This window comes from Benincasa hispida, unplaced genomic scaffold (genome assembly GCF_027475165.1).
Source record: "Benincasa hispida cultivar pf3 unplaced genomic scaffold, pf3_genome.v1.1 HicScf1567, whole genome shotgun sequence".
NCBI classification, from domain to species: Eukaryota; Viridiplantae; Streptophyta; class Magnoliopsida; order Cucurbitales; family Cucurbitaceae; genus Benincasa; species Benincasa hispida.
The window spans coordinates 13,696-23,704 of NW_028325928.1; the positions used below are offsets into that span (position 1 = coordinate 13,696).

At 30.5% G+C, this 10,009-nt stretch overlaps 1 long non-coding RNA gene across 1 annotated transcript; it reads left to right on the forward strand.

The window, feature by feature from the left end:
- Nucleotides 1-453: 453 nt before the first annotated feature.
- On the forward strand, nt 454-4,144 carry LOC150030937 (uncharacterized). The gene is made up of 2 exons (XR_016526350.1): nt 454-535; nt 3,878-4,144. It is a non-coding gene; the product is annotated as an uncharacterized LOC150030937 (long non-coding RNA).
- The last annotated feature ends 5,865 nt before the right edge of the window (nt 4,145-10,009 follow it).

A 10,009-nucleotide genomic window follows, 5' to 3' on the forward strand; every position in this document is an offset into this window, starting at 1 on the left:
AACCAAGTTTTCTTCTTCTTCTTTTTCTTCTTTTTCTTCTTCTTCTTCTTCTTCTTCTTCTTCTTCTTCGTCAGTGTTAATTAATCGCTTTAATTACCTTCTTCTTCTTTGTTAATCTTCTGGTTAGTTTTATTCTTCCTTGTGGTTTAGGGTTTTTTCTATTGGCCTTTTTTACATCTTCATGATCATCATCTAGAAGCTAGCAATTTGAGTGAGAAATGGTTAGTTTTTAATTTTATTCCTCAATTACTTTTTAATTATGGACTAATTAGTTTTCTAATGTTGAACTAATTCTCTAATTAGGCATACTTTGTGGAAGCCAAATTGCAGAACAAATTAAGGAACATCACATATATCTAATCTAGGTTTGTATGAAGTGTGCCTAATTATGTGCACGAAATTACTAGACCTTGTTTATTATGATTCTAATTACTTTTAGGGTTTTCTAATTTCAGATTAAATATTATTGGGCTTTTTGGACCAAGGTGGGATTCATGCACAAACAAACCCCAATTCTCAACTTCTGCTACATCAGGTTTTTTTCTATTTCATTCTTCTTTTTTCAATATATTCTGGAATTTGCTCAAGTTTTGCAAGTTTTGTATATTTTCTCAAGTTTTGGAAGAAGTTGTTTCTTTAAAAGTTTCAAAATTTTCTTACCAAAACATTTTCTCAAACGTTTTTCTTCCTTTTATTTCAAAAAGTCCCCTTCAAATTATCTTTTCAAACTTTTTTCTCAAACCTTTTTCTCTTTAACTTCTCGTATTAAAATATTCTGCTAAAAATTTTAGGAAAAATATTCTTTTGGTCTATATGTGGTTGGTCTAGTTTCTATTTGGTCCCCATGTTTCAAAATGTTCCACATTTCGTCATAAAGTTTTGGGTGTGGTTTCAATTGTGTCTCTAGGTTGATAAATATAACAATTTTACCCTTGACATTTGAGTTTGTTTCGATTTGGTTTCTATATTTCAAGATCTTCACTTTTAACCACGATCTTTTACTAAATACTCATTTTGTTGTCCATAGTGTCTTTGTATAACATAAATTTAAAATTATTAATATAATTATAATCAATTAAGCTTCACTATTTTTCACCATATTTAAAATTTCACTCCATAGTTATTTCAAAATTAATTAAGAGACAGTGACCAATGATTGGGAGTGAGTATTTAATGAAAATTGAAATTGAACGTGTAAAAGCTTGAGAGCTAGGGACCAAATTGAAATAAAGTTCAAACCTTAAGGGTAAAATTGTAACATTTTGACACGGGATTAAATTGAAACTAAATTCAAAATTTAAGAATTAAATGTGTAACATCTTTTAAACTTGAGAGTCGAATAGAAATTAGATCCATAGGGACCAAAAAGATATTTTTCCCAAAATTTTAAAAAAAGTTATTTTCACTTCAATTTTTTCTTTCAAGATGCCAAATTTAAAATATTAATCCTCTTCGTTTATTTCTCATTTTAAAGAAAATATTCCTAAACTATTTTCAAAATATTTTCTGACAAGTCTCTTCAAATTTGTTTTCAAAATATTTTGTTTCAAGATCACTTTCAATTTTTTTTTTGTTTCGAGGGATTTTCAAAATGACGAGAGTGATTTTGAAAATGACGAAAGTGATTTGGACAATTTTAATCACTCCCTACTCTCTCTTAATCATCTCAGGTATGGATCAGTTTGCTAGTTTTGCACATAAATATTTAACACATTTCTTGTTCACTACTTTTCTTTTAGGGAAAAAAAAAAAAAAAAACTGTAGATAACTTCCTCAACGTATGTTATGATATTTGATCCTATTATTATTTGGTACATGTTATATTCTAATGAACTATGGATTGTGTGTCATTCTTTAATTTCACTTTATATGATATATCGGTTTGTTACTTTTTTTTTTTTTTATACACTAACGTCATTTTTAGGTGAATGCTTTTATATATTGTCTTACATGTTTTATTTTTTTCTTTTGTACGTTTGATTTGATTTTATTAGCCTTCTGTCTTTGTTGTCTCTCTTTCATCGACATTTATGTGAAGTTGTTTTAGTTTATTTTGCTTTTTGTATGTTAGTTTTGTACAAAATATTTAATGCATTTCTTGTTGTTGACTACTTTGGATAACACTTCTTTGATGGTAAGAGATGGGTTGATTTATTTTTCTATTATCAGAGCTGAATTCTATTATTGATTGTATTTTGTGTGTCATTTATTTTAGGGTTAAATGAAAAATTTGCTGATAATATTTACAAGTAATAGCAAAATATCAGAGTCTATATGCGCTAGATCACGATGGACCACTATTTGACAAATACTGGTCTATCACGATCTAACATAGATAGACAGTGAAATTTTGCTATATTCGTAAATACTTTGGTTGGTTTTTGTATATTTGAAAACAAAATTAATTATATTTAATTTTTAAAATCAAATGTAGAATTATGCTGAAAATATTAACAAATAATAGCAAAATATCACCGTCTATCTGTGATAGATCGCTATAGACTATTATCTGACAGATATTAGTTTATCGCGATCTATCGCGGTCTATCGCAGATAGACAGTGAAAATTTGTTATATTTGTGAATATTTTGTTTCATTTTTCTATATTTGAAAACGCCATTTATTTTATTTATGTTTTAAATCAAATGTAGATTTTCTTTATAATTTGGGGTGAAAAAGTTATACCTTCTTTTTCTCTATCTATTTTGTGACGGTTTTAGTTCCCTCGTATTTGGTACATTAGATTTTGACGACTGCTTGTCCTATATGTTTTCTTTTTTCTTCGGTGTTTTGATTTTGTTTGACAGATTGTAGATTATTTTTCTGTCTTTAGTTCTAGTTTTCTTTTTTTGTGGTTTTTATTTTATTTATTTATTTGGTTATATTTTAGAATTAATTTTTCTTTTTAATGGATGGTTCAATTATTTCTTCATCCTGTGCAGTCTAATTTAATTTAATTTTTACTTATTTTTTATTTTATAGGGTTTTATTTGGTAAATTGTTTTTCTACTTTTGCACCATGAGTTTTTTTTTTTTTTAGCTTATTTTTTTCTTTTCAATGAAATGTTCAATTTTTTCTTCTAGAATTTATTTTGATACATTGTTCTTCCTCTATTTGCACTATGGGTTCTAATTTTGTGACCCTTTCTCTATTAAATTCCACAAAAGTGTCAAAAATGATTATACTTATTTGGTCCTATTTTATTTATTTTTGCACCAAATGTTGAATTATTTTCACGGTGGTTGGTTTAATTTGTTCTTTGTGAGACATTCTTTTAGTTTTATTTTATTTTGTACCCATTGTTAATTTTATTGCGCTCTCTCTCTTTATTGTCCCTCTTTTATCGACATTTATGTGATGTTGTTTTAGTTTATTTTGTTCGTTGTAGGTACATTACTTTTCTAATGTTGTGTTGTTTGTTCAAGTTTTATGTATTTTTTTCTCTTTTCTATTTCATCGACTTTATGTCTCTTTTAATTTATTACTCTTTAGTTTTTGTTTTTGTATATTATTTTTGTAAACAATATTAATTTGTTAGTTTTGTAGGGAATATTTAATGCATTTCTTGGTTGACTACTTTGGATAACACTTTTTGTATGGTAAGAGAAGGGTGGTTATTTTGATTGTGTTACTGTTACATATGAGTTGGCACTTCTTTTTTCTGTATTCTGATCACACTATAGCACATTTCAATATGTGTGATATATTGAAGTTTCATTAACATTTGGCCTTTCATATGATTATATAAATGTGGTTATGGTTATAATATTAATTTTTCTCCTTAGATCAGAGTCTGCCTAAGGTTAAATTCTTAATCTCAGGCACATTACTTGTTAAGTTGAAGTTAAATTCTAAATCTTTCCAATTCTCCTGTAGTTGCTGGATGAGCTGAAGAAGAAGAATCCTGATAATGAAGTCCATCTCAACAACGTATATTACATCTCTTAATCTCTCAAACCCTCCCAAATTTGTAGACAAATAAAATTGTGTTGCCCTAACACGGAAGATTCGGTTGCCCTTGTAAAATCATAATCTTTGTATTACTTGTAATTTTTGTTTTCAAGGCTTGAATTATTGTACGACTTTTAAATTATAATTCTATAGTAGAATTTATGGATTAAATGTCATAGCCATATTGTTCGATGATGATGTGTCATGTTATACTTTTTTACCCAAAAAATGGATTTGGCAAGGGAACTTTTAAAAAACGGACAATAATTGATAAAACGGATAGATTTGGGCTTCAATGTCAGAAGAGTGCTTCATGTTAAAGAATTCTCATGGAGTTGTTGGTGCATTACCTCCTCCATGCCGCTCTGAAAGATGATATCTTTCGCCACTTTATGGAGCCAAAAAACCCTTTGCATTTGGGTACCCGACATCACATAGATAATAATACCATATTGAATGTCCAATCGTTTTAAACCTTATATTAAAAATCTAATGAATAGGGAGAGATAGTATGTGTAGCTAGTTACCCTTCGAAACCTTCAGTCTGTTAGGTCTGCATCTCTGAAACCTTAATGTCGGTTGCAACCGACAAGCTTTAATCACTAAAAACCTTTAATGTCGGTTGCAAATGACATTAAAGGTCTTTAATGTCGGTGGCAACCGACATTGGAGGCTATGTTATTGGTGTTATTGAAGTCCTTTAATGTCGGTTTAAAACCGACATTAAAGGAACCTGACATTAGAGGGCTCTAATAACACTATCTTTAATGTCGGTTGCCAATCGACATTAAAGCCCGAATTTCTTCTAGTGTATTATTATAAACTTTGTTTATGTAAACAGAATATTAGATAACAACAACAACAACAACAACAACAAGTAATTATTATTATATAAATATAATTATATAATATATTCATTGGGGCGGGACAGGAAACCGGGGTGGGAACGAGGTCGGGGACGAGGATGAGGAATATTCCATCCCCGTCCCCATTTAACCAACGGAAAAAAAATTATCCCATTCCCCGTCTAATCGGGGATTTTTCGTCCCGTTCAAGGCGAGGGCCCCACAGGGTAAATGGATATCCCTAAGGAAGAGCATTGAAAAATTCAAAATTTACTTCAAATTATCACGTTGAACTTTAAATTTCATTAAGTTAGACTCATACGACATTTACCAAATCGTGATAAAATTTCATTGATGAATCAATTGTAACGAGTATGAATAGCAAATGTAATTGCATTTTTTTTTTATCTTGTTACTATTACTGTTAGCTCTGAAGGTCAAACAGTAATGGTATCAGTAAAAGTGTCAAATTCATATTTTTTTTCCTCTGGAACAATAATCATAACGATAACGGTAACGATACAACATAATTTCTAGATATAATTGAATTGAGCACACTCCATTTGTAAATTAGTTTACATTTTTTTATTACATATTTGAAAGTAGGCCCCATGTGTTAGTATGGACGCTTAACACAAGTAAACACACACCAAAAGATCAACTTTTCACATTATCATTGATTTATTACCTTTTCACTTAGATAGACATGAACTAAGTTGTAATTAATTTCTACAATTTATTCGTTGTTATTCCGTGTTCGTTACTAATTAAAAAGTTGTTAGGGTTTTTGAGGTGTCACATCCCATTAATTTCATTAAATTAGACATAGTTTCTTAGGTTGTTGCGTCCAACATTTGTACCATGTCTGCGACATTTTTTCATTACCTTTTTTTTAATATCAATTTACCCATTATTTATTTATTTATATATTATTTATTTCCAGTTAAAAACATAATGCTCTTTTGATCTCATTTTCTATTTTTTTTCAATTCTTCTTTTTAATTTCATTTTAGTTTGTCAAAGTATTTGTATAATATTAAATTTACTTTTAAGAATTTAAACTTTTGAATCAATCGATAATTATTTAAAATGATATTAGAATAGAAAGTCATGTATTCAAACTTTTTAAATGTTATCTCCTCCTAAATTAATATTCAAATTTCTAGGAAGTGTGTATTTATATTATATTAAAATTAATTTTACCTAGGAGCTTAAGCTTTTAGGTCAATCGGTCATCAATAAAAATTTTCTTTTTACTTCATCTTTTAATATACATTCGCCTATTATTTTCATTTTATTTTTTTTAAAAAAAAATAGGTTAATATATATAATTTTAATTTTTTTATTTTTCCAGCACATATTTTTATATTATTCTTTGATATTATGGTTCATCTAGTTGTTCATTTACCGAAGGAAGCCAAATTTGTTGGACTTGTCAATTATAGTTGGATGTATCCAATTAAGAGGTATGATTATTTTTAGATTTTCAATTAATCATTAAAGTATGTTAATTGATCAAACCATTTCATAATATACACACACGTGTAGGAGTTTGAGAACACTGAAACAATATATAAGAAATAAAGTTTGTCCTGAAGGTTCAATTGCAGAAGCCTTTATAGCGAACGAATCATTGGCATTTGTTCAATGTACTTACATGGTATTGAAACAAAATTCAATAATACGGTTCGGAATGATGATACGATAGACTATAATACATCGAAAACTATTGGACATCTACCTATATTTTCACAAAAAGCATGTCCAATTGGTAGTTCACGTATGAAAAAACTATCAGGTGATGAATTACAAAAGGCTCATTGGTATGTCTTAAGCAATTGTGAAGCAGTAGATCCATACATGAGGTATGTACTTATGAACACTCTAAACTTCATTACCTTTTGTTTGATTGACTAATTGAATGAAATCAAACACGAAGATTTCCATGAGCAGCGGAAGGGATCGTTCCAAATTCCATTAAGATTAAACATAAAACAATTACAGTCTAAAAAGAAAACTAACAGGTCATGCATATACAGAAAATACAACATGTTAAACGATGATACAAGGGATAGAGGATGCATACATTTGAAGAACCATTCTTCAAGAATCCATTGAACAGTCTACAACGCGTCCACAAACTGCAATACTCGAACGCAACGATCACCACACGAACAACGCGAATAACCAACAGCTCCTCGAACCCAATCGAATCAAACTCGATTCACGAACAGAGTAGCACACTACCACAAGTGTTACCTTGGTATTCTCGGTGTGAGAATCCAGGAGTTATGGGCTCTATATGATCTTGACTTGAGGAAGAGACTGTAGGTCTACAATTGAGTAGACGATCGAGCAAGTGGGATATAAGAAGCTGGTCTATCGTATAGACGATGTGTTCGATCCTTTAGTAAACGGCAGCCTATTGCATAAACTATACTACTCAATCGTGTAGCAACGATTAGCTGATGACTATCGTATAGTCAACTCTACACGATCGTTTATCTTTGTCAACGCTATCGTTTAGTGAAACTCTTTCACTTGATAGCTTGTCTCTGTGAGAACTTTTCAAATGAGGCAGCTACTAGATTTAGGAAAACAATTTTCCTTTTTATCTCACGGTTACCATAAAACTTTCAATAACCTCCAACTCAATCGGTTATTAGAGAAAAAAAATTAATTATCATATAATTAATATATTATAAATAAATATGATAACCGACTTACCATATTATATTTATAACATATAATTTTAATATTTCATCTCATGAAACATACAAACTATAGTTCTTCTTCTATTTTATGGTGTACTTAATGTAAATCATATTTACATTAATTCCTCCACTTGATGTATCTCATACATCATACCAATTATATCATATATAATTGAATTTTTCTTGTTAATTTGAACACTTTAAATCAACCCCAAAATTTGATTCTCAACTTGAACCCATTGAGCTACTAAGAGGACCTTATGGACCTGTAGCTCGAAGCTCTAACGATACGTGAATAGCTGACTAAACTCTTTAGTCACGAGATTCACCATCCGTTAACTGTCGGGCACTCCATAAAGACCGACAGCTACACTTTTCTCACTACATATATATTTATGTGTCCATATTAACCAATCAATAGTGCGATAACCCTTCACAAATCGCTCGTAAGTACAGCTAGGCCAATTTACTGTTAGTTACATCTAACTCCTTCAGTACCACTGATTCCTCTAATGAACATTAAGTCATAGTCCTACTATGACTGAGTCCTCTATTCCAAAGAGAGGATGTGGCCACTATGTTCAAGACTCAGAATCAGCCTTTAAGGGTGTAATCTATCTACTTACCCCTGCTTTGGGGAAGAAGTGAATTCTGTTTTGTGTAACTGAGTTCTCAACTCCCCAATCAGACAAATCCCTAAAAAGGTAAGTTTGTTGAGTTGGCAATCTGGCCACTCTCACCCATACTAATCAAAGGACCGCCCTCATAGGCTCGTTCTCAAAACACTCAGGATTAAGGTCATGTCACCTATGGTCATGTTAGTGAAATGTAAGTCTCAATTATCAATGGCGTTATATAAAGAGATTAATCATCTCGTGGTCCAGTCTTATATAAACTCTTTGTATAGGATACCCCCGCTCGCATGTTTCCACATGAATGGTCAGGATCAGACCATCTGTAGCACGTTATAACATTTGCAACTATTTACAAAGCTGGCCATATCCGTAGTGTCACCAGGATAAGGTATCTCTCCTTTATCCTTATACTACTGACAAGATTATGTCCAATCACTAGAGGCACACCTTGCAAAGACAGAAGAACATATGGAGAGTGAACATCGAGAGAATGAAAGAAATAGAGCTGCTGTAGAAGAAGCGTTAGAAAGTCTAACATCAAAAATACGAGAGAAAATTTAGTCAAATGAATGAATTTTTAGAAAGAATCACTGAAGTATGTTCTTCTATTACTAAGGTAATTGCATTACTTCACTTATGTTCATAGTAGTCAAATTAGTGTAGTGATTTCATCAATTGATTGTGATTGGTGATGTAGTTTTGAATATTTTGTCTGTGTTGGGGGGAAGGGAACAATATTTATGTTTTGTTGTTGTGAAAAAAGTGGTTTGGGGATGGGGGAGTAAATAAATATCTACGTGGGGCGGGAGGGGGGAGAATAAAAGAACAATTGCAAAATATGTTTATAATTGTTATTATGTGATAACTATTGATCAGGTATTTCATTCTTTTCCTTGTCGTGAACAAGTGGTTGGGGGAGGGAAGAAAGAATTAATGTTTAAATATTTGTTGTTGTGAATGTGATGTGGAAGAGGGGGGAGGGGGGGTGTTGTGAATGTGGGATAGGGGTGGGGGAGGTAGGGGAGAAGAGAAAAAGAATTACAAAATATGTATGATTTTTTACTTGAGGAAGATGTTATATGTTTGTTATTAGGTGCTTTGAGAGGGGGAGGGGGAGTGTTTGAGAATTTATGTTTATTGTGATATGATGAGTTTTTTTTTTTTTTTTTGTGATAATTAGGGTTGAAATTATCTGAATTGTCATTTTCATCATCTAAACCAACTTTTGACTCATAATATAAAATGGATTAATCATTTTATATAAATGGTGAGTTTGCTTAAGTTTGATATTTAACTTTTGAAATTTTTGAGAATATGTGAATTGTGTTTGAAAATAATTTGATATATAATTATGTGTGTAGGACTAAATTGGAGTTTGTTGGTGATGACTATATTAACATTTTTCTTTTCAAGATCACCAATTAGGTGATGACTATATGCCGGACTTTTTTTTCTTCTTGAGATCACTAATTGTAGACTTTTATTATTATTATTACTATTATTTTGTTGTAGTGGATATGATGGATTTTATAAACATTTTTAGTATATAGTACGATTAAGTTGCATTGCAATATTTTTTTTTTAAAAATATTATTAAAATTTGTGACATAACTAAAACGTCCCAAGCACTACAAGAATTTTGGGCTTTAATGTCGGTTGAAAAAAGTGAAATCAGATGAATTAAACACAACTTCTACATGAATTATGAGTAAATGAATGAAGTTGAAGGAACTTGTGATTTAGCCATTTGTCGAACTAGATTGTAAAAAAAAAAAAAATCAACATTGAAGACTCAACGATTACACTTTTGAAATCATATACACAAATAAGAATGCACCAACAAAATGTGCCTTTTAATTTGCT